Here is a 20282-nt window from a genome sequence, read left to right as displayed (position 1 = left end):
AAATCCCCTGCTAATAAAGAAAATAACTTTAAAGAGGCACCAAGCTTTCCCTACTGTGTTATGTTAAAGAAGTTGTCTATATAGCATTTTAAATTATACTCAGCACATTCTCAAAGCCTTAAGGGTTTTTTTCCCCACTGTCTTTTCCCTGATGTACTCATCTCAAAAATGTACTAAACTGACAGGCCTCCACAACAAAAGCTACAACATCTGAGAGCCATCCAATCTGGCTTTAAAACACCCTCTTATGATAGGAGACAGAAATGTTTTTCAGCCAGGGCAGAAATGGGTGGCAGAACCCAAGAAAATGTTTCTTAATGCTAAAGAGACAAGGTGGGTGAGGTGATATCTTTCATCGGACCAACTTCTTAATGCTAAAGATTTTAAAAAGAAGAACAGGAGTACTTGTGGCACCTTAGAGACTAACAAATTTATTAGAGCATAAGCTTTCGTGGACTACAGCCCACTTCTTCGGATGCTGTAGTCCACGAAAGCTTATGCTCTAATAAATTTGTTAGTCTCTAAGGTGCCACAAGTACTCCTGTTCTTCTTTTTGTGGATACAGACTAACACGGCTGCTACTCTGAAAGATTTTAAAGAAATCCATGAAAAGGCTGTGCAGAGACAATGTGTATATTTCAATCATTTTCATACAGGCGAGCAAATAGTGGAAATGTTTTCTGGTGGATATTTGCTGCAATTCAATAGTGGATTTTGCTTTGTGTTCACACACCTTTTAGGTTTGCTTTCTGAGAGCCTTCAAGCATTGGCGTGTCACGTGTATGAATACTTGCACAAAGCAAATGTTAAGCTCAAATGCTCACAGAAAGAAAATTTCAACTTGTATATTCAACTGCAGTGTTCTCAATTTGGAATTTGCACTGTCAGTTAGTCAGGGCTGGATCCGTAGGTCCTGATTCTTTCTTACACACATGGGTTTAACACCACTATAACTCCATTTACATTAGTGGCATTACTCCTGATATATACCAGAGTGAGATCAGAATCAGACCTATACATGTTTCATCCTATTTTTCCCTTCCCCCATTAGTTTTTCCTGATGCTACCATAAATATAATACATTCCTAGCAATGTTTAATAAAAGTACTTCATCTTGCTATTGCACCTTCCTTCCATTTCAAAAGTGGCTAAATATTCTGGGTATCTCAACTTTTGGGTGCCCAACTTGAGCCAATTTAAAGGGGCCAAATTTTAAGAGCACATGTATGCTGCACTTTCTGAAAATCAGTCCCCTTTAAAATGTCTCAGGTAGGGTGCCAAAAAGTGAGGCACCCAAAACAAAATCACTTTTTGAACATGTAGGCCATTATTCTCATTTTTACGGATGAGGGAAATGAGACTCAGAGAGTCAAAGTAACTTGTCCAAGGTCACACACAACTAACATGTGGCAGACCCAGGTCTGACTTTAGATTTCCTGATTGCCAGTCTTATGCTTTAATCACTAGACTAGGGTTCCTTTAACAAAATAGTTGGTACACATGGGCCCAAATTTATATTAATAGCAATTTTGTTGCTTGCTTTTCCTTCAAGAACAAACTATTGCAAACAGAGATGTTTGTGTCTAATAAATTAAGAATCAAATGTCACTGTTCACATGATTTGTAATATATTAGATAGTCCAAGAACCAAACTCTGAGCTTTAAGAGATGTAGGGTATATAAGCACTCTCACCAGCTGATCAATTTCAATGCCCTGCTTTTGCCTTTGAAGTAATAGGCAAAATTCTTACCGACAGGAATGAAAGCAGGATTGGACCTAAAATATTAATACTGACAAAAAACAAGGCAAAGCACAATACAAATTAATCCTGTAGATGCATCTAAAACATTTTTCAGGAATCAGTTTGCAGTAGCTTTCCTTTAAAAGAGGTTAATTATATGAGCAACATTTGCATATGATGTATCTTAACCCTTGAGTCTGTTAGGATACACATGGTATATAGCAAGTAAAAGGGCATGTGTTTGTTTAATTTACAGTAGAAATCCATAACGTTCATTTTTTTTTTGTTTTACAACATCCATCTATGAACAGTCATTCCGTTTTTGACAGATCAGTTCTGTTGTTCAAATAGATTTCTACTGTAGGTCGAGCAAACACATATTATAAGCAGAGCGATAAATTGGCATGTGTACTGGCATCATTATAAACTGTGATTTCCTTGGGGGAAAAAATTAAAACAAGCAATTCACCTATTCTACAACTGGTTGATTTATTTGTATGAGAACAAATGAAATGACCTGTTTGGGTACACTCAGATCACAACCCAGAGAAACATTCCCCAGAATTTCTTCTGATTTAAAAGTATTTCAGATCCACAAACATTATAAAGAATGCCAGCAGATGAAGCTGTATAATACTGAGATCCTTGAAAATACATCCCACTCTGATATCTATGTGCCTGATCCAAAGCCCACTGAAGCCCACGGGTGTGTTTCTGTTGACTTCTGTGGGCTTTGGGTCAGACTCTGAGATAACTGAGATAACAGACACTCCGCACTTTGCAGAATCAGGCTATTATGGTATTAGAGTAAAGCAATCAGCATAGAATTACAAATATGCCCTAGCAAATGCTCTGTAGCATACTGGTAAAATATATGCAGTGCTTCTGTAGTGTTTTTTAGCAGTAATATGCACCTCCCTGTTAATTGGTAGGTTTTTGTGCAAGAAATGGCAAATCGTGCATTAATGTCAAAAATCGCATATGTGAAACGTCCTTCTGTAATCACGGGCTAGCAAACACATTTTTGTTATTAGCAATTACACAGAACTATGATAATTATAATATTGCCTCTACCAGTATATTTAGGGCACCATAATTTTGCCATATTAAAAACAGAAGGAAAACTATAATTATAAAAAAATACATATAAAATATCAGTTCCCTTGCTTCCTGTTAGAAATGTATTCAATGATACATTTTTTCTACTTTAGCCCACCAACAGCTGAGTCACGCTGCTGGTAGAATGAGAAATGGTGGGTGCTAAAGGGTTAAATGTATTTTTTTTAAAGATCCGGTAATGTGGCAGTGATATGGGTTGTCATTTAGAAGATATTTGTCAAATCTCCTTGATAAAGAAAAATGGCAAAACTGAAGAATTAGACAGGACTAATAAACAGACATGGAAAGTCAACATAAGGAATCAAAATGCATTACCCTTTCTAGAGGAACAGATTTACTTGTGTATGCATGTATTTATAGAGAGCTAGGATCAGATTCTTGTCTCTGATTTGACCTTCTGAACAGTTGGGTAAATCCAGCAGCATCAGCTGAAACTCAGATGGATTCACATCAGTAACAGAGAACCGAATCTGGCTCATCGCTGTTAACCTCATTAAAAAGTTCAGCTGATATTATATACCACAAGACTGCAGCAGAACCCAAGACTGAATTATAATCTTCTTAATCAGTACAGGTGTGTATATTTCTTCACCGTCATTTTCTTCCTACCATCATCATCATCATCACCATTTATAAGAAATATAAACTTTTTCAACTCTTTCTGTTAAAGAATAATATTTGAAACTTCAACTTCACGAAAATGTTAATGCAAAAAAGAGTAGGATTTTAGGACCAGATTTTTAAAGGTATTTAGGTGCCCAACTCCCAAGGAAATACCTTGAAAAATCTGGGCCTCTGAGCCTATGACTAAACTACCAATTCATTTAAAACTCAACAGCAGCTATTGACTGAAAAATAATGTTGTGGCCAGACTGTCGATCAATTTGAGCTCTGTTAAGTTACACCAACTGAGGATCTGGCCCAATAACTAACCATAACTTGAAACAATAATAAAAGAATAACTGAAAACCTAAGTGCTCCCCAAGTACGTGGCCAGAATAGTCAGTTTGGTCAATGCCAAATGAGCATTCAGCTTCCAAAGGAACAGTGAAACATCCATGATTAATTACTTTGTGCCTCTTTTTTTCATTTGGATTTGAATCCGACCTCCTTTCTTGCATAAGATGAGATACCATATCTATCATTACCAATGAAGAAAAGCTCTAAAGCTTTAATAAATGCTATTCTTTTTAGGACTACAGCATAACAATACATTTCAGATGAGGCATACACAGATCATTCTGTTGGCCCTTTTAAAATTTAAATTGCTAAAATGTGCAACAAAGCCCTGTTGTAAAGATGAATGGTGTGCACAGTTTCCATTTGGATAATGTATTCAAGCACTAAATGTTGCACTTGGGAATGGTATCTTTTTGTTACCTGTCCATCCCCTGCTCTCATCATTAAGAAATTAAAATATGGATGGCCTTATCATTTAGGACCTCATCCAAAGTCTACTGAAGTCAATGGGAGTCTTTCCAATTATTGCAATACGCTTTGGACCAGGCCCCTAGTACACTGCAAAAGCTCTTCTCTCTTTAGAGCGTGGACTTAAAGCCCCCTTGATATTTGAACTCATAGTTGACATTTCATTATAACGTCCATTGATTCCTATTTGATTATTGTTGCAGACAGCCATGCTCATGACTGAAAAGGTGATTAGGAAATTAACATAATTACATTCTTCAAGCCAAAATGGAGTTCCATTCCAAAATGCTAAAGGAAAGTGGCAAAAGACAAAGGAAAACCTTTAAAAATTTAAAAATGCTTTAGGATAAGAAAGGAGACGAAAATAGCACTGATAATGCAAGGGGCCCTGCCACCTTAGCTATGGAGAATGACTATCATCATCCAAGATCAGGAGAGGGCCAGTGACTACCAGTCCTATAAATCTGACTTCAGCTCTGGAGGAAAATGTTAGAAACAACGAGACAGGACAGGGCGAGGTATGGAAAGTTGTGGTCCGATTTAGTTAGGGTGACCAGACGTCCCGATTTTATAGGGACAGTACCGATATTTGGGGCTTTTGCTTATATAGGTGCCCTGTCCCGATTTTTCACACTTGCTATCTGGTCAGCCTAGATTAAGTATAGGCTTCACATAAAGAAGAGCATGAGTAAGTGCTTCGGAATGAAGGAACAAGCGGGAGTTGACGGGATGAAGCTATGAATATAATGTATGTGGACTTTAGGAAAGATCTTGCTGCAGTGCAATGCAGCAGTCTGATCTGCAAGGCCAATAAGTAAGAAACGGAAGGTTGTCAAACTTGGGGGCGCTTTGGGATGGTAGTTAGGGATGAAAGGAAGGTGGCTACAGATGGACGAGTGCTTTGCTGAGCTACAGTTTTGACAATTTATGGCTAGGGGAGCTCTAGACTTTGCTCAAGAGTAGGCGTGCCAGCTCTAGTGTCCCCAGTGGGGTCTGCATTTCAGCCGTGGGTGAAGTAATGAGTCTTGTACATAACGGTCTATTCTTAGTGTAGATCCAGAATCACTCTACACATCTGTGGAGTTACACCAATGAGAATCTGGAGGGACCGAGTGGGAGGTATCTAGTCCGCTGTCTTTGGAGCAGCTCATAAATCTTTAAGAGGAAAGATGCTTTATGAAAGTAATATTGGTATCATCACTTGTGTTACACTGCTGGTAAGGTGTTCCTTTAAAAAGGTTTTCGTTTAAGATAAAGTAGAGACAGACACAAAGAATGTTGGTGATCTCTCTAGCGAATAAAGTGTCTAGCCGTGTACTCCCGCGTGGCCAACAATTCACTGATCTGAATGGGAATTGTGCCCAGGCAAATACTGCAGCATCAGGCCCAAAGGGAATCAGTTACAAAATACAGAAATAAGGCCCCAACGCAGCAAAGCACTTAAGCACATGCTTAATTTTAGCATACTCTTAGTCCTCAGGATTTAAAGATGTGCTTGAAGTTAATAATGTGCTTAAGTGTTTTGCTAAATCCGGGATTAAATGATCAAGGTGCAACAATTTCAAATAATATGACAGAGAAGTAAGGCAGAAATTCAACAGAAAATATTTAGTGGAGTACAACTGCTAAATAAGAGGTGTGCGCTACACTAAATAGCTGCACAACTTCTTCGTTCTCTGAAATATCTTACGTTCCTGGGCTCATGAGAGAAACGATTAACAAATTGTAACAGAAAATTCCCAGTCCTAACTTGGTTCTGTAAGAATCTGACCCTGCTCCCACTGAAATGAATGGCAAACTTCCCATTGTCCTCCATGGCACAAGATCCGACCCTAAATGATGTTTTAATTAAAAATGAGCCATAGTCCTAGTTACTATGCATTGGCTGCACCTTATCAGTAAAAATAAAAGAGTCTATTAAAAATTGTCATTTTTTTTATAGAGAGAGATTTTATTTTCTAAAGGCTGGTCTACGCAGTTTTATACCACTTTACCTATATGGGTGAAGAAATTCTTAAAGAGGTACAACCCCTTAGTGTGGATGCGGTTATACTAGTATAAAGGTGTTTCTATTGATATAGCGCAGTTTTTCTCAAACTGGGGTCGTCGCTTGTGCGGGGAAAGCCCCTGGCAGGCCGGGCCGGTTTGTTTACCTGCCCCGTCCGCAGTTCCGGCCGATCGCGGCTCCCACTGGCCTTGGTTTGCCACTGCAGGCCAATGGGAGCTGCTGGAAGCGGCGGCCAGTACGTCCCTTGGCCTGCGCTGCTTCCAGCAGCTCCCATTGGCCCAGAGCAGCGAACTGCGGCCAGTGGGAGCCGCGATCGGCCGGACCTGCAGACAGGGCAGGTAAACAAACCGGCCCGGCCCGCCAGGGGCTTTCCCTACACAAGTGGCGACCCCAGTTTGAGAAACATTGATATAGCGGATTCCCCTAAATTTAGATATAGTTAAAGCAGCACAAAAGCTGCATGGAGACCAGGCTTAATTTGCCTTAACAATTCAGTGTTACAGCTGGATCCAAAGCTCATTTAAGTCAGTGGGAGACTTTCCATTGACTTCGGAAAGTTTTGGATCAAGTCCTTACTGCTTAAAGCTACAGCTGCATGGTGACTCTCAGTTTTAGGGAAGCTGCTCTGAAAAAAAAAAACAGATCTTTTTCTCATTAAAGAGAAATTCCTCAGGGTGATATTTTCGAGAGGACTCAGCATCAGACTAGCTCTGCCCCCACTGAAATTAATGGTAAAACTCCCTAAGGCAACCGCCTTAGGCTAATACTAAGCACTTTTGAAAAACCCACCCTTCTCTTCGCTCCAGTTTACACGGTAAGTTAAATAATATTGATCTGATTTCTTCATGATGCTAGGCCCCTACAGTTCTTGTTGAGTTCGATGGTAGCTGCAAACAGAGTTCAGCGCCTTTGAAAAATCTTGCCATCTATTTCTTTCTTTCTTTTTTTTTTTTGGATGTGTGTCCGTCATCCCTTTACAAACTGATTCTCCTGAGTCATCTAAGTCATTGAACACACAGGGAATGTCCTCCTGGCTGACCTCTGTCTGCACTATGCAGAGGTACCAAAAAAAAAAAAAATGCTTCATTCTAATGTTCACAGCCTTCATCTCTTGGCAATGGGATGGGACATTGTGGAACTCTATTTTGGCAGCTGTGTCTTTTAAAGGTGGACGGCAAGAGTCCCTTGAAACTCCAGAAATGATGCTCCCTTGTCTCTGAATAAATAATAAGACCATCTGTCTGCATAGCAACGCTCATATTTTACCCACCCCACCCCCCTTTGGTTTAGAGCCGCTAGTGTTTTGTGTTCTGAAGAAATTCCTTCTCCTAATGTTACAAAGAGGTTGCCAAATATTTGGGACCAGGCAGGGGGCGAGATTGCCCCTTACCCCCCACGCACACTTCTACTGCAGCATCTTCTTCCTTCTCAGTTAATGCAATTGATCTTAGGAGTCTGGGGTTTCTTTAAAGACACGCAGTGCTACTGAAAGATTTTCCAGCCATGTTTTTCTAGCACCTGGCAAAGTATTTTGAAATACGATTCGGGCACAAAAAGACAGTAAAAGCAGCTGGTGGGACACTGCGGAAAGGTGTTAGAACCAGTTTGTGGACTTCAATAACTCAGCCCGGGACTGGATTCCTGACCCTCTTCAGAGAGGCAACACTTTAGTTTCTCCCTTCCCCTTCTCCACTCTCTCCTAACTCCTTTTGCCTTTCCTGTTCTCCTTCTTTTGCTCGTTTTTACTCCTTGTCTCTCCCTGGATCAGTGTGTTCCCCGCTAAGCACACTGCGGTCTCGTTCTCCCCTCCCTGGCAGTCACACATATCCCGTGGCCCCTGAACAGACTTGCTGGACTCCCGGCTCTTGCCAGGAAGGGGCTTCAGTCATGTCATTCCACCCTGCCAACCGCAACTCCCGGCCAGAGTCATGGTGCCAGTGAAGGATGAAACTGCTGCCACGTCAGCACTGAAGTTTGAACCACATTTTCTGCCTCTGGCACTGGCCAGCAGGGAAAAATTACAGTGCTTAATTTGTAATGAAAGAGATGCCCAGGCTCAATTAGGTTCAGGGGCTCAAGCAATTTTTTTACTTTTATAACTGAGCTGGCAAGCCCAGAGATGCAGGGGCTATGAACTGCCACCCAGAGGTGCTGGGGGGGCGGGGAGGGAGTATGAACTGCCAAGCCCAGAGGTGACAAGAGCTCGGCCCTGCTGGCACAAATTAAGCCCTGGAAAATTACCTTCCCTGCAAGGCACTGGCAAAGCAGCGCTCTCCCCCAACCCCTTTGGTAGGTACATTTCCAAGCCCTACCCGCTCTGCGTAAAACCAGGCTGGAGCATGGTCAGCCTGGAGGGGAGAGCAAACCCATCCTCTTCATGCCAGTGTCACCCACCCAGTGCAGGCAGCAGACAGAACCCAGCCAGCACATGGGCAATTTCCTGCCAGATCCTGCATTTGTCCAAAGGCTGGAGCAAGCTCAGAGTAAGATGGGGAGGGGGCTCTCCCTACCTCCTAGCAGCGCTCTTTGATCTCCCACATCTCCAGGGTAGCCTGCCCAGTGCTGGGTTTACAATAGCGTCAGTGATGCCATGGAGCCGGGCCCATGCTCAGAAGGGACCCTGGCCTTCTCTGCTTCCACTACACCCCAAGGCCCTGCCAGCCCGGTGGGTCCCCCTCCACTTGCTCCTCTTGGCCTGCCCACTGGCCAAGGGTTCCTCTTCACCCCCTGGCCCCACCTGCCAGCTTCTCTCTGCCTCCTGGCCGGGCCCCAGTGCACCTCCAGCTCCAGGCAGTCTCTGCTTTCCACCACCTGGGGGGCCCCACGTGTCTCCCTGGAGCTGAGCTGCCCGGGACTGGTGCAGAAGCCTGGCCAGTCTCAGCCAATTGGGGAAGGGCAGTGTGGGGGGCTTGGCTGGACCCCTCCATGCAAGTGGGTTCTGAGAGAGCCCAGCCGGGACAGGCCCTGGCCTGGCTGATCGCGCCACTCCTGAGGGGCCAGGGCGATTCCCCGCCCTGGGACCAGCCCTGGTTGTGCTGCCGGCCGGGAGGCAGGGCATGCGGAGTCGGTCTCTGGAGGGCCTGGGCGGGTGGGGGGGGGGAGGGGAAGAAGGGGAGAGGGTCCTGGGCTGTGAGGGAGCTGGAAAGATCTCTGTGAGTGGAGGTTCTGTGTGGGGGTGTTGGGCAGTTGTGGTGATGTGCAGGGCGCTGTGCATTTGTGGCACGGTCGGAGAGGACGCTGGGCATAGCGAGTCTGTGGGGGCTCTGGTCATAGGGAATCGGCGGTGTGTGTATTCCAGTGTTGGGCAGCATGGGCCCACCCCGGAGGGGAAGGGGCACGCTGGCAGCACAGGGCCAGGCGGGCCATTGTGCATCTGGCAACTGCCGGTTTGTAAATAGTGCCCTTGCACTGGGCTGGGCAGAGCAGGGCCGCCCCTGCCATGCCATGCCCCCGGCCGGCCCCTCACTCCGGAGACTGACCCCCCTGCGCCATGCCCCCAGGGGGCTCACAGATATGTTTGGCGCCAGTCCCACAAAAGGTGAATCCGGCCCTGAGCCTGCCTGGCAGACGCAAGTGACACTGAAGAGGCTGGTAAGTGTGATGCGGGGTGAATGTAGGATCAAGGGCGCTGGAAGTGTGTGTGTGTGTGTGTGTGCTGAGAGCCATTGAACCAAACTGCAACCCCTGTATATGGTGGGAACCCCTTCAAGCCAGGGGGTGCAGCAGCCCCCCTAGTTCCAGCCCCTGTGCATGGGATGGTGGCTTTCTCCTGGGGGCCCCGCTCAGCCAGTCTCTGGCGCTCCTCCAGCCCCCCCAGGAGATTGCCTCCACCGCTGCAGGAGTCAAGGCAACGTGACGTGCAGCAACTCGCCCGGGTTTTCCGAGCAGCCCGGGGGCAGAGAGAGAGAGAGAGACGCTCCCCCGAGCGTGCCCTTAAAAACGTGACCGCCCCCGCCCCCTGCCTCGGGCGCCACTGCAGAGCCCCCACCCCGCCCACGCGCCGGGAGCCCAGCACCGGCCGCGCGCCGCGCTCCTGCCCGCCCCGGGAAGCGGCCGGGAAAGGGGGCAGCCGCGCGCCAGGAGCTCGCCTCTGACGCAGCAACGCAAGAGAGCGGGCGGGACGTGCCGCGGGAGCGCAGCCCTATGAAGTTGAAGCAGCGTTGCACACCCGGTCCTTTCCCCTACCCTGCGGAGACCTCCCCTTGCTCACCCCCCCCCCCACCCCTGCAAAGTTACCCACTTCCCTTGCAACGGGCCTGGGCTCTGCCCCCAGGAAATGGCAGGGTTTGGGCTGCAGCCGCGCCAATGCCCGGGCAGTCCAGCAAATGGGTTACATAAGCCGGCACGCTCCGCTAGCAGAGCTCTGCAGTGCCCAGGCACCGGGGCACGGGCTGCAGGCAGCATGGACTCTCCCTCCCCCCTCCTTTGGTGGGGTGTTAATTCATATTTCAATGGGCGCCCTCGCCTGGGTTGGGTTTCGAGCAAGACAAGATCTGCCCCAGCGCACGGGCGTGGGAGCGACTCTGGCTTAGGACACACAAGGGCCCAAGGGCACATCCGCGAACCACAACTACTGCCCGGTCCCCGGTTCGAGCCCCGGATTAGCAATTAACGCCGTTCAGTGCAGGAGTGCACCGAGGACAAGCGAGCAGCCCGGAGTCACACGCGTGGGCGCGCACACTCGTGTTATGGGGTCCCCGGGCACGGCTCGGCACGCATGCCCCTGGGTGGAGAGGTAGGCAGGTACTGCTGGATTCAGAAAGGGGGCGTGGGGTGGCGAAGGGGGTGGAGGAAGGGAACTGGCGAGCAATTGATTAGGGCAAACGGCTGAGTTGCCGGGCTGCTGGCGGGAGAGGAAGATATAAGTAAGATCCGGACGGGCGCATCCCCGCCCCCCCCAAAGCCTGCTGCTGTAGAGGTGGGTGTGGAAGGGCGAGTGAGGCAGGGGGGCGCCCCCCCCCCAGCACTTTGCAACGTATGTCACAGGGACGCTGCTCCCTTTGCCCCCCGGCTCTGCACCGGTGGTCCCCCGCCAGCGCCGCTGTCCCAGGTGCTGAGCGGCACAGCGCGGACTCTGCCGCTCTCCGAGGTGCTGAACCGGGCTCGGCCTCTGCGGGCGAGCGCCGCTGTCCCAGGTGCTGACCCAGCGGCTGCTGCAATGTGCACAGGGCAGCCGAGCGGAGATGGAGGCTGCTGACCCCAGGGAAAGAGGCGCAACCTCCTTATTCCGCAAAGCCTGGGAGAGGGGGGGGGGGGAAATAATGCAACTGCTATTTGTTCACCTGTCCCCCCCAGTGCAGAACCGCCAGCTCCATTGCCCCTTGGGTGGAAAGGCGCCACGATCAATCCCAGGAAAACAGGGCTTTATAAATAGCTTCCCCCCTCCCCGCCCCCTTCCGCGGGCAGAAATAACCTGATGTGGAGGTTACCGCTCTCCTCCCAGCCTGCAGCAGCCCTGCCTGCCCCGTGCCCGGGGCTCTAGGCAGGGGACAAAGGGCTCTGTCCAGGCGCGCTCCCTTACCTTGGCTTCTGCGGAGTCCGGTGCAGGCAGCCCGGCGGCGGGTTCTCAGCCCCTGGGCTGCGGCTGCGGCTGGGAGGGAAGGACAGTCGCTCCTGACCTCCCCAAGCCTCCTTCTTCAATGGAACGGGAGCTGTGCCCTCATCAAAGATGGCCGTCCCTTCCCACGTCAGCAGCTTTTAATAGACATCTATCAGGGGGTGGGGGGAGGAGGGGGGAGAGTAGTCTGTGGGAGCCTGAGTCGTCAGATGCTGTTACTGCACTGCAATCCTTTGCATTTCCCCTCCAGTTAATAACAGAGAAAACTGGCCCCAGAATTAGCTCAGCAACCATGTGATGGGCTGTGATCATCCATGTGCAGCATGCAGCCGCTGGTTTTGTGTGTGTGTGTGTGTGTGTGTGTGTGTGTGCGGGGGCGGGGGCGGGGGACGACTGCTGACCGAAGCTTTGCTTTAATCTTTTTTTTTTTTTTTTGATGGGGAGGGCAGAGAAAGAATGCAGTAGTGGTTTGTTTTCGCCAAAGGGGTGGTCCGAAGAGGGTATCCCTGTGAAGTCTCTGGTACTCCATATATGGCCAATCTACGTTGGTTGCTATCTTTGTATGTGATTTCTTCGTCGTCGTCTTTTTTTTTTTCCAGAGCATCATGTCAGGGGGTCTTTGTGTAGTAATCTGATCATTTCCCCCCCCCCCCCCAAAGCAAAACCAACCAAATAAGCAGATTTAAAGACACACGACAGAGTTGATCGTTTGGGGGGAAACATCATCAATTAAAACAACCCCCCCCCCCCAGCAGGGATAAAAATGGTTAATCCGTTCCAAGAGAAACAAGGTCTTATTTATTATTAATTAATGGAACGATCATTTCAGAGCACATCCTATTTGGAACAACTCTCTTAGTTAATTTGAATTTTAAAAGTGGAAATCAAAATGCACAGAAGAGTGCTTTGGTTTCATACAAAATGTTGGCTGTTTTTAAATAAAGTGCTAGGGTCTCCCTCATGCCATCGACTATAGCGCCAATTTTATTCTATACAGATTGATATGATTTCTTATGGACCCATCCAGACCTAAAATTAAAACAAATATAAGACAAGAGGCTTCATTAATTTCCCAGCTTCAGACATTCTTGTAACCAGAAACGATTTGGTAACTGCTCAGTGCACACATTAAATCCTGACACTCAATTCACAGGCTTTTTTTTAATAAAGTGTGGATATTGTTGAGTCAAAATGCAATTCCCAGATTAGGGATAATTCTAGCCTAATCAAATTCATCTGGCGTGGCAGGGAAAACCCGGAGAGAGATTAAATGCTATGCAGCTGTATTTGCATCTCCTATTATGGTTGTCTGGTGGAGTGAGTGGGAGAGAACAGAGAAATGCGGGTGATTTCTCCTCCCATGCTCTGTTGTGCCCCACAGAAAAACGTGATTGTCGATCGTGCCTGGCAATCACAGCAGCTCCTACCCCCTCGCACAAAAATATGTCCTCGTTTAAATAAGACATCAAAAGTTTGCTAATTATACCACAAAGAATTTCTCAGACAAGAGGGGCTCTCTGATACATGACAGTATCCAATAGTCTATGCACACGAAAGACTCAGGAAAGGAAACAACCGGTCAGGTTTAAGGTTTGTAAGAATATTATATAAATATATTATGGCTGTGTAGATCTCATGTATCCAGTTAAAATATTTGGAAAAATATCCCCTTTAAAACTAATTAATAAGAAGATTTATTAACAGCAATGCCAATTTTGAAAAGCAAGCCATTTTCCATCCAGCTAGGGTTTGTATTACCATTATCCATTGTTTTGATTAGGTAAAGATTCCGGATGTCTAGATAAAATCCAGAATGTCAAAAATCCAGAGTCTGCAGATACATTTATTATGGTTTGTAAATTATCAATACAAATCTAAAGTAAAAAAAAATTAAACAGTCTATTAGACAGGCTCTTTGAAATGAAATTTGATTTCCAATAGAGCAATGCTAATCATTATGAATAATACACAATAATTAACAATAAAGAGGTGAAACAAAAGGCAAGTTTGCTTTGCTTAGGTCAGTAGCACTGCAAAATCCTGGTTGGTTTTGGATTCATTCCAAAGAATGCCTTTGAGGAGCATTACAGCCCATTAGAATTAAACCCTGGATGAATTTGGTCCATTATAACAAATGTTGGGGGAGGGGGCGTGGAAACGGTGCTGATGGCAACATAAAATTCAGTTTTAGAAAAACTAAAAATGTCCAACAGCAGACTTGGTGACATAGGGGAAAGGAAGGGGAAATCCATACAAAAAGTGCGATGTCACAGATGGGGAATATCATTATGCAGACAAAAACATTACTAACAAGGTCAATTGTAAGAAAATTGGATTGGGATATAAAATGTGCTTTCAAGCCTCACTGTACCACACACATATTTTAATAAAACAAAGTGAGACCAAATGATTAAATAGACCATGAACAATGACCAGTAGTCCTAATGAGAGTAACTATCTATCTTGTGTTTATGTCTAAAGTTATATGGGTAAGGGAAACGTTATATGTTGTTTACAAAGGTGGAATAATCTGTTCTGAGAGATACAAGGAGGCAGCCTTTTGCAGCCAAGCACTAACTAAGCAAATTTTAGCTGATTCAGGAGCACTCTTCTGATACTTGGTTTTCAAAAAAACGAACAAGTGGATGCATACCAGTTTATCACGTTGTTATGATCATACTTAAACATTCATTTAATAGTAAGTATGAGAACGGATGGAAACAAGGCCTAAAAACAAGGTAGCAGGAGAGACAGAAGATAAGAACCGAAATTTGGTCTAAGAATGATTCAGCTCCCTCATCGTTATTCAGGAAAATATTCAACAAGCTGAACAGTTAGAACATGCAGGGACAATCCATGAGTAATGAGAAAATGAACATGCTTTGCTGGATGCAAATGTACATTCTATCAACAGGATTCCTACGTTATTGTCAGTGAGTCTACTGAGGATATTGAATGCAGAACCTGTAGCACGCTGATAGTGTGAAAACCACTTTTGTTTCATACATGACACAAAGCTTTCATACATCACTCAAGAAATCAGAAAGATTTCTGGTTTTAGATAGTGAAAGTTATCCAGCTGGTTAAAAAAAAACAAACAATCTCTCTCCTCATCTGCAGCCTCAAAAATGCTTGTGTGCTGCAAGGGTATACTGGGTAGAATTTTTAACAAAGAGGTTTTATATTTTGTGCATATATATATATTATATTTTTGTATGTGTATATATATATATATATATATATACACCAGTGCTCATAAGACCTGATCCAGAGCCCACTGATAGATGCCCAAATTTTCCAAGCCTAGGAATTTTTGAAATGCCTTAAACAAATATCCTGTTTATTGATTTGCGCTTGAAAATATATAGGCTGGTAATAGAGTCTCCTGACTTACTTGCCAAGAGAGAGACCCGTTTTTTCTCCTTTGGAATGTGAATTTTCACAGAGTATTTGAATGATTGAAGACACACAGGCTACCAGTTTCCAAACCTGGGTGCATAAAATTATGCATCTAAATACATATTTTGGCACCTATATGGAAGTGACCTACTTTTCAGAGCTGCTAAGCTGTCAGTGCTCTGAAAATTGAGCCATCTTTATTTAGGTACTCAGATACTGCCTTGGGTGTTTAACCTTATACATCCAAATTTGAACATTTTGCCTATACCGAGTAATGTTTGTGAAAGAGTAGCCATTCAACTCCCCTTATTTTTAACTGTCTCATCAATATGATGAACCACTGACATTTGTTTTGTGCCTGATTATTAGAGGAGCTGAGCATTACCATGGGAGATGTCAGTGATCAGTACATCTCAGGATCAAGACCTTTATGTCCACTTTATAGCCGCTTTGTATCTTACACTGAATTTGGCTGAGACACATAAATGAGAGAGGCAACTACCTACTCCAGGCTGCATTTGATTAAATTTTCAGCCCTGACTAGATCCGAGCTGCATTGTTTTTACAACTTCAGGATATACAGATATAGAACAACATAGTAAAACCATATTTTTAAAGAGTGAATCTGTGATTCAACCCAGCTCATTTGCATACCCAAGATTCAATTCAACTTTATTCGGTGAAGATATAAACAGAGATTTAAAATGAAAATTCTAATGTATAGTGTGATCTAATGCCCAATGAAATCAGTGGAGAGATTTCCATTGACTTCGCTGGACACTAGCTAAAGAGAGGAAGGACACTCGAATAGCTAGGGCACTAGCTTAGGACTTGGGAGACCCTGCTTCAAGTCCTTGCTCTGCCATGGACTTCTTGTGTGACCTTGGGCAAGTCACTTAGCCTCTTGGTGCCTCAGACCTCAATCTGTAAAATGCACTGCCCTCCCTCCCAGAGGTGTTGTGAGAGTACATTAAAGATTGTGAGGAGTTCAGATACTATGGTAATGAGGCCTACATAAATCCCTAAAATAGACATAACATAACATAAGAACATAAGAAGGCCGTACCGGGTCAGACCAAAGGTCCATCTAGCCCAGTATCCTGTCTACTGGCAGTGGTCAATGCCAGGTGCCCCAGAGGGAGTGAACCTAACAGGCAATGATCAAGTGATCTCTCTCCTGCCATCCATCTCCACCCTCTGACAGACAGAGGCTAGGGACACCATTCCTTACCTGTCCTGGCTAATAGCCATTAATGGACTTAACCACCATGAATTTATCCAGTTCTCTTTTAAACTCTGTTATAGTCCTAGCCTTCACAACCTCCTCAGGTAAGGAGTTCCACAAGTTGACTGTGCGCTGCGTGAAGAAGAACTTCCTTTTATTTGTTTTAAACCTGCTGCCTATTAATTTCATTTGATGACCCCTAGTTCTTGTATTATGGGAATAAGTAAATAACTTTTCCTTATCCACTTTCTCCACATCACTCATGATTTTATATACCTCTATCATATCCCCCCTTAGTCTCCTCTTTTCCAAGCTGAAGAGTCCTAGCCTCTTTAATCTCTTCTCATATGGGACCCGTTCCAAACCCTTAATCATTTTAGTTGCCCTTTTCTGAACCTTTTCTAGTGCCAGTATATCTTTTTTGAGATGAGGAGACCACATCCATACGCAGTATTTGAGATGAGGGCGTACCATTGATTTATATAAGGGCAATAATATATTCTCAGTCTTATTCTCTATCCCCTTTTTAATGATTCCTAACATCCTGTTTGCTTTTTTGACCGCCTCTGCACACTGCGTGGACATTTTCAGAGAACTATCCACTATGACTCCAAGATCTTTTTCCTGACTTGTTTTAGCTAAATTAGCCCCCATCATATTGTATGTATAGTTGAGGTTATTTTTTCCAATGTGCATTACTTTACATTTATCCAAATTAAATTTCATTTGCCATTTTGTTGCCCAATCACTTAGTTTTGTGAGATCTTTTTGAAGTTCTTCACAGTCTGCTTTGGACTTAACTATATTTAGCAGTTTAGTATCATCTGCAAACTTTGCCACCTCACTGTTTACCCCTTTCTCCAGATCATTTATGAATAAGTTGAATAGGATCAGTCTGAGGACTGACCCTTGGGGAACACCACTAGTTACCCCTCTCCATTCTGAGAATTTACCATTTATTCCTACCCTTTGTTCCCTCTCTTTTAACCAGTTCTCAATCCATGAAAGGACCTTCCCTTTTATCCCATGGCAGCTTAATTTACATAAGAGCCTTGTCAAAGGCTTTCTGGAAATCTAAATACACTATGTCCACTGGATCCCCCTTGTCCACATGTTTGTTGACCCCTTCAAAGAATTCTAATAGATTAGTAAGACACGATTTCCCTTTACAGAAACCATGTTGACTATTGCTCAACAGTTTATGTTTTTCTATGTGTCGGACAATTTTATTCTTAACTATTGTTTCGACTAATTTGCCTGGTACAGATGTTAGACTTACCAGTCTGTAATTGCCGGGATCACCTCTAGAGCCCTTTTTAAATATTGGCGTTACATTAGCTAACTTCCAGTCATTGGGTACAGAAGCCAATTTAAAGGACAGGTTACAAACCTTAGACAACTAGTTCTGGTCCCTAGTCTTGCCATCCTTTCTCAGGTAAAGCTTTCAAAGACTTCCATGGGAGATATGTGCTCAAATGAACTGTAGGATGAGGACCTTAACTACAACACCACTGCGAAGATAATTTCAATATGGAAGACTATAGACAAGAGTGACAAGGTGGGTGAGGCAGTATCTTTTATTATAGGCGAGAGTGGTATTAGTTTACAAATGGCAAAATTTGCTTGTGGTGTGGAGGGAAGGTCAGCACAAACTCCTCAGCTCCCGGGCCTCACAAAGCTGCTCCATGGGGGTTCCCTTGGCAGGGCAATTACACCAAGCCCGTGGCACAGGTAACTTGTCCAACTAGCATGAATAGCAGGTGGGGGGGGAGGGGATGCTGTGTGGCAACCCTGGGTTGGGAATGGATTTCACACCCCCAATTACTCTGCACTCACCCTGCACAGGGTCTGGATACATGGTCTCACTGCAGACTGCAAGCTCTCACTCAGAGAGTAAACCTTTGTAATGAAGGATTGCTGGTTGAATATTTATCAATGAAATCAGTGCATAGTGGCAGATCTAATTTAGATCTTTCCAATGATGATAAACTTCAGCATCGGTTATTCAACATTTCTTAAATGCAAATAAACACATAAAGGAGAAATGACCATAATGCAATCAAAGCAATGCTGGTGCACCATCAAGACAAATAATAAACTACTCATACATTACTAACATCAAAAGTGGACTTGTGACAAATCCCACTAGCTATTAAGGGAATTATATATATGAAATATAGCATGAGAGACACTGATAAATAAGGAAAGGCAACATTGCTCTCTATTTCTCTATGTTTTATTTAAGAAGAAGTTGTGGAAAGAGGTGTGTGTGTGTGTGTGTGTGTGTGTGTGTGTGTGTGTGTGTGTGTGTGTGTGTGTGTAAGAGAGAGAGAGAGAGGTTTAAAAATCTATCATTTATGATAAAAGAAATAATAATTTGTTATAAATTCTTCTCCTTTTATGTATGGGGCTTTAACATGGGGCAACATTTTCCAAAGCACCCAAGTGACTTAGGCACTCAAGTCCCATTGACAGTCAACAAGATTTAGGCTCCTAAGTCGATAGATGCTTTAAAAATGCTTACCCATAATCAGTAACCAACTTTCGATGATGGAGCAGGAAGGCCCCAAGCTTAACAAACAGACCTTCAAAGGCTGGAATTTCCAATAAGCAGAAACCTAGAGAGGTGATGGTGGGCTATTATTGTGAATCAATTTCATCATGGATTTCCTAGGGAATATAAAACGGGCAATGAAACGAAAATCTTATTTCACGTGCCTAAACTGAGTAATCACGTGGCCATATGACTGTAACCCTTTGCCTTTCCTCATACCGCTCCTTTACCATTTGTCACTGTTAAGAACTAATGTATAGGCTGCACAAAGGGAGCCATTTGCATTTGCACAATAATGTTTACTGGCCTTACAAGACCCAGGAACTATATTACATATTCTTGGCTGCCATCTACTGGAACGTTCTCTCTAAATTAACTATTTACATATATACAGCACTCCTGTAACAGTCACCCTGACTGGCTGTGTCAGAACTAGAATGTAGATTGTGAGCTCCCTGGGAAAGAGGCCATGTCCTTCCATGCTTTTTCAAAGGCATCATAAATTAACTTAATAAATAATAATCCATTTCTACTGCAGAACTGTAATATTTTAGTGCTTTCCATAAGAGAGAGACAGTGCTGTATCTCAGAGGAAGCAACTTTAATATAAATACCAATTAAAACCAGCTGTGATTTGTAAAACATCATGGAAATGTGCAAGACCTGAACATTTCTTCATTGTGATAGCCCCTTAAAGTGGGATTTACAAAAGCCGTCTGTGTTGACTTGACTCCCATTGACTTCAATGGGAATTGTACCTCTCATGCACGAATAAATAATAATAACAACACCTAGCTCCTATATAGCACTTTTCATCACACTATAACCTCTAGCTCTGGGAGTGTCTTTGGGTACTCAACCCAAATATGATGGGTCAAATTTATCTATGGAATAAGTGAATGCAAGTCCCATTGACTTCAGTGGAAGTTGTACCACCTGGGGTCATATCTGAATTTGATCTCATGTATCTACAGGAAAAGTGAATTTCTGGAGGCAGCAGATGTTTAACATGACCGAATAAAAAGATATTCCTAGAGTTGATGTCATCGAGTCTGCCAACTTGCATTTTTACATAGGTGAAAATAAAATCTTGCATCGTGCTGGTTTGAAAATAGTTAATTATGTGTTCGAGTACAATGCTAACTAATGAGACTACTTATCCAATGACTGTATCCTGATTCATACCTCAGCAGCAGATAAAACTATCCCTTGGATTTATTCTGTGGTCAATCTGGTTGAATATGCAAATC

The 20282-nt window shown here is 44.3% G+C and overlaps 1 protein-coding gene across 2 annotated transcripts in view; it reads right to left on the bottom strand.

Moving 5' to 3' along the window:
• Window positions 1-12055, bottom strand: part of SNAP25 (synaptosome associated protein 25) — a 97508-nt gene extending 85453 nt beyond the window's left edge. Inside the window, exon 1 of one of the 2 annotated variants that reach the window (XM_054024135.1) lies at window positions 11819-12055. The gene's annotated coding sequence lies outside the window, so the exon portion shown is untranslated. The remainder of the gene's footprint in view (window positions 1-11818) is intronic. The other variant, XM_054024134.1, reaches the window with a different exon arrangement.
• Between the last annotated feature and the right edge of the window lie 8227 nt (window positions 12056-20282).

The sequence above is a fragment of the Malaclemys terrapin genome, chromosome 3 (assembly GCF_027887155.1).
Source record: "Malaclemys terrapin pileata isolate rMalTer1 chromosome 3, rMalTer1.hap1, whole genome shotgun sequence".
Taxonomy (NCBI): Eukaryota; Metazoa; Chordata; order Testudines; family Emydidae; genus Malaclemys; species Malaclemys terrapin.
Note: the sequence above shows the minus strand (reverse complement) of the source record. Positions and strands in the feature narration are given on the sequence as shown.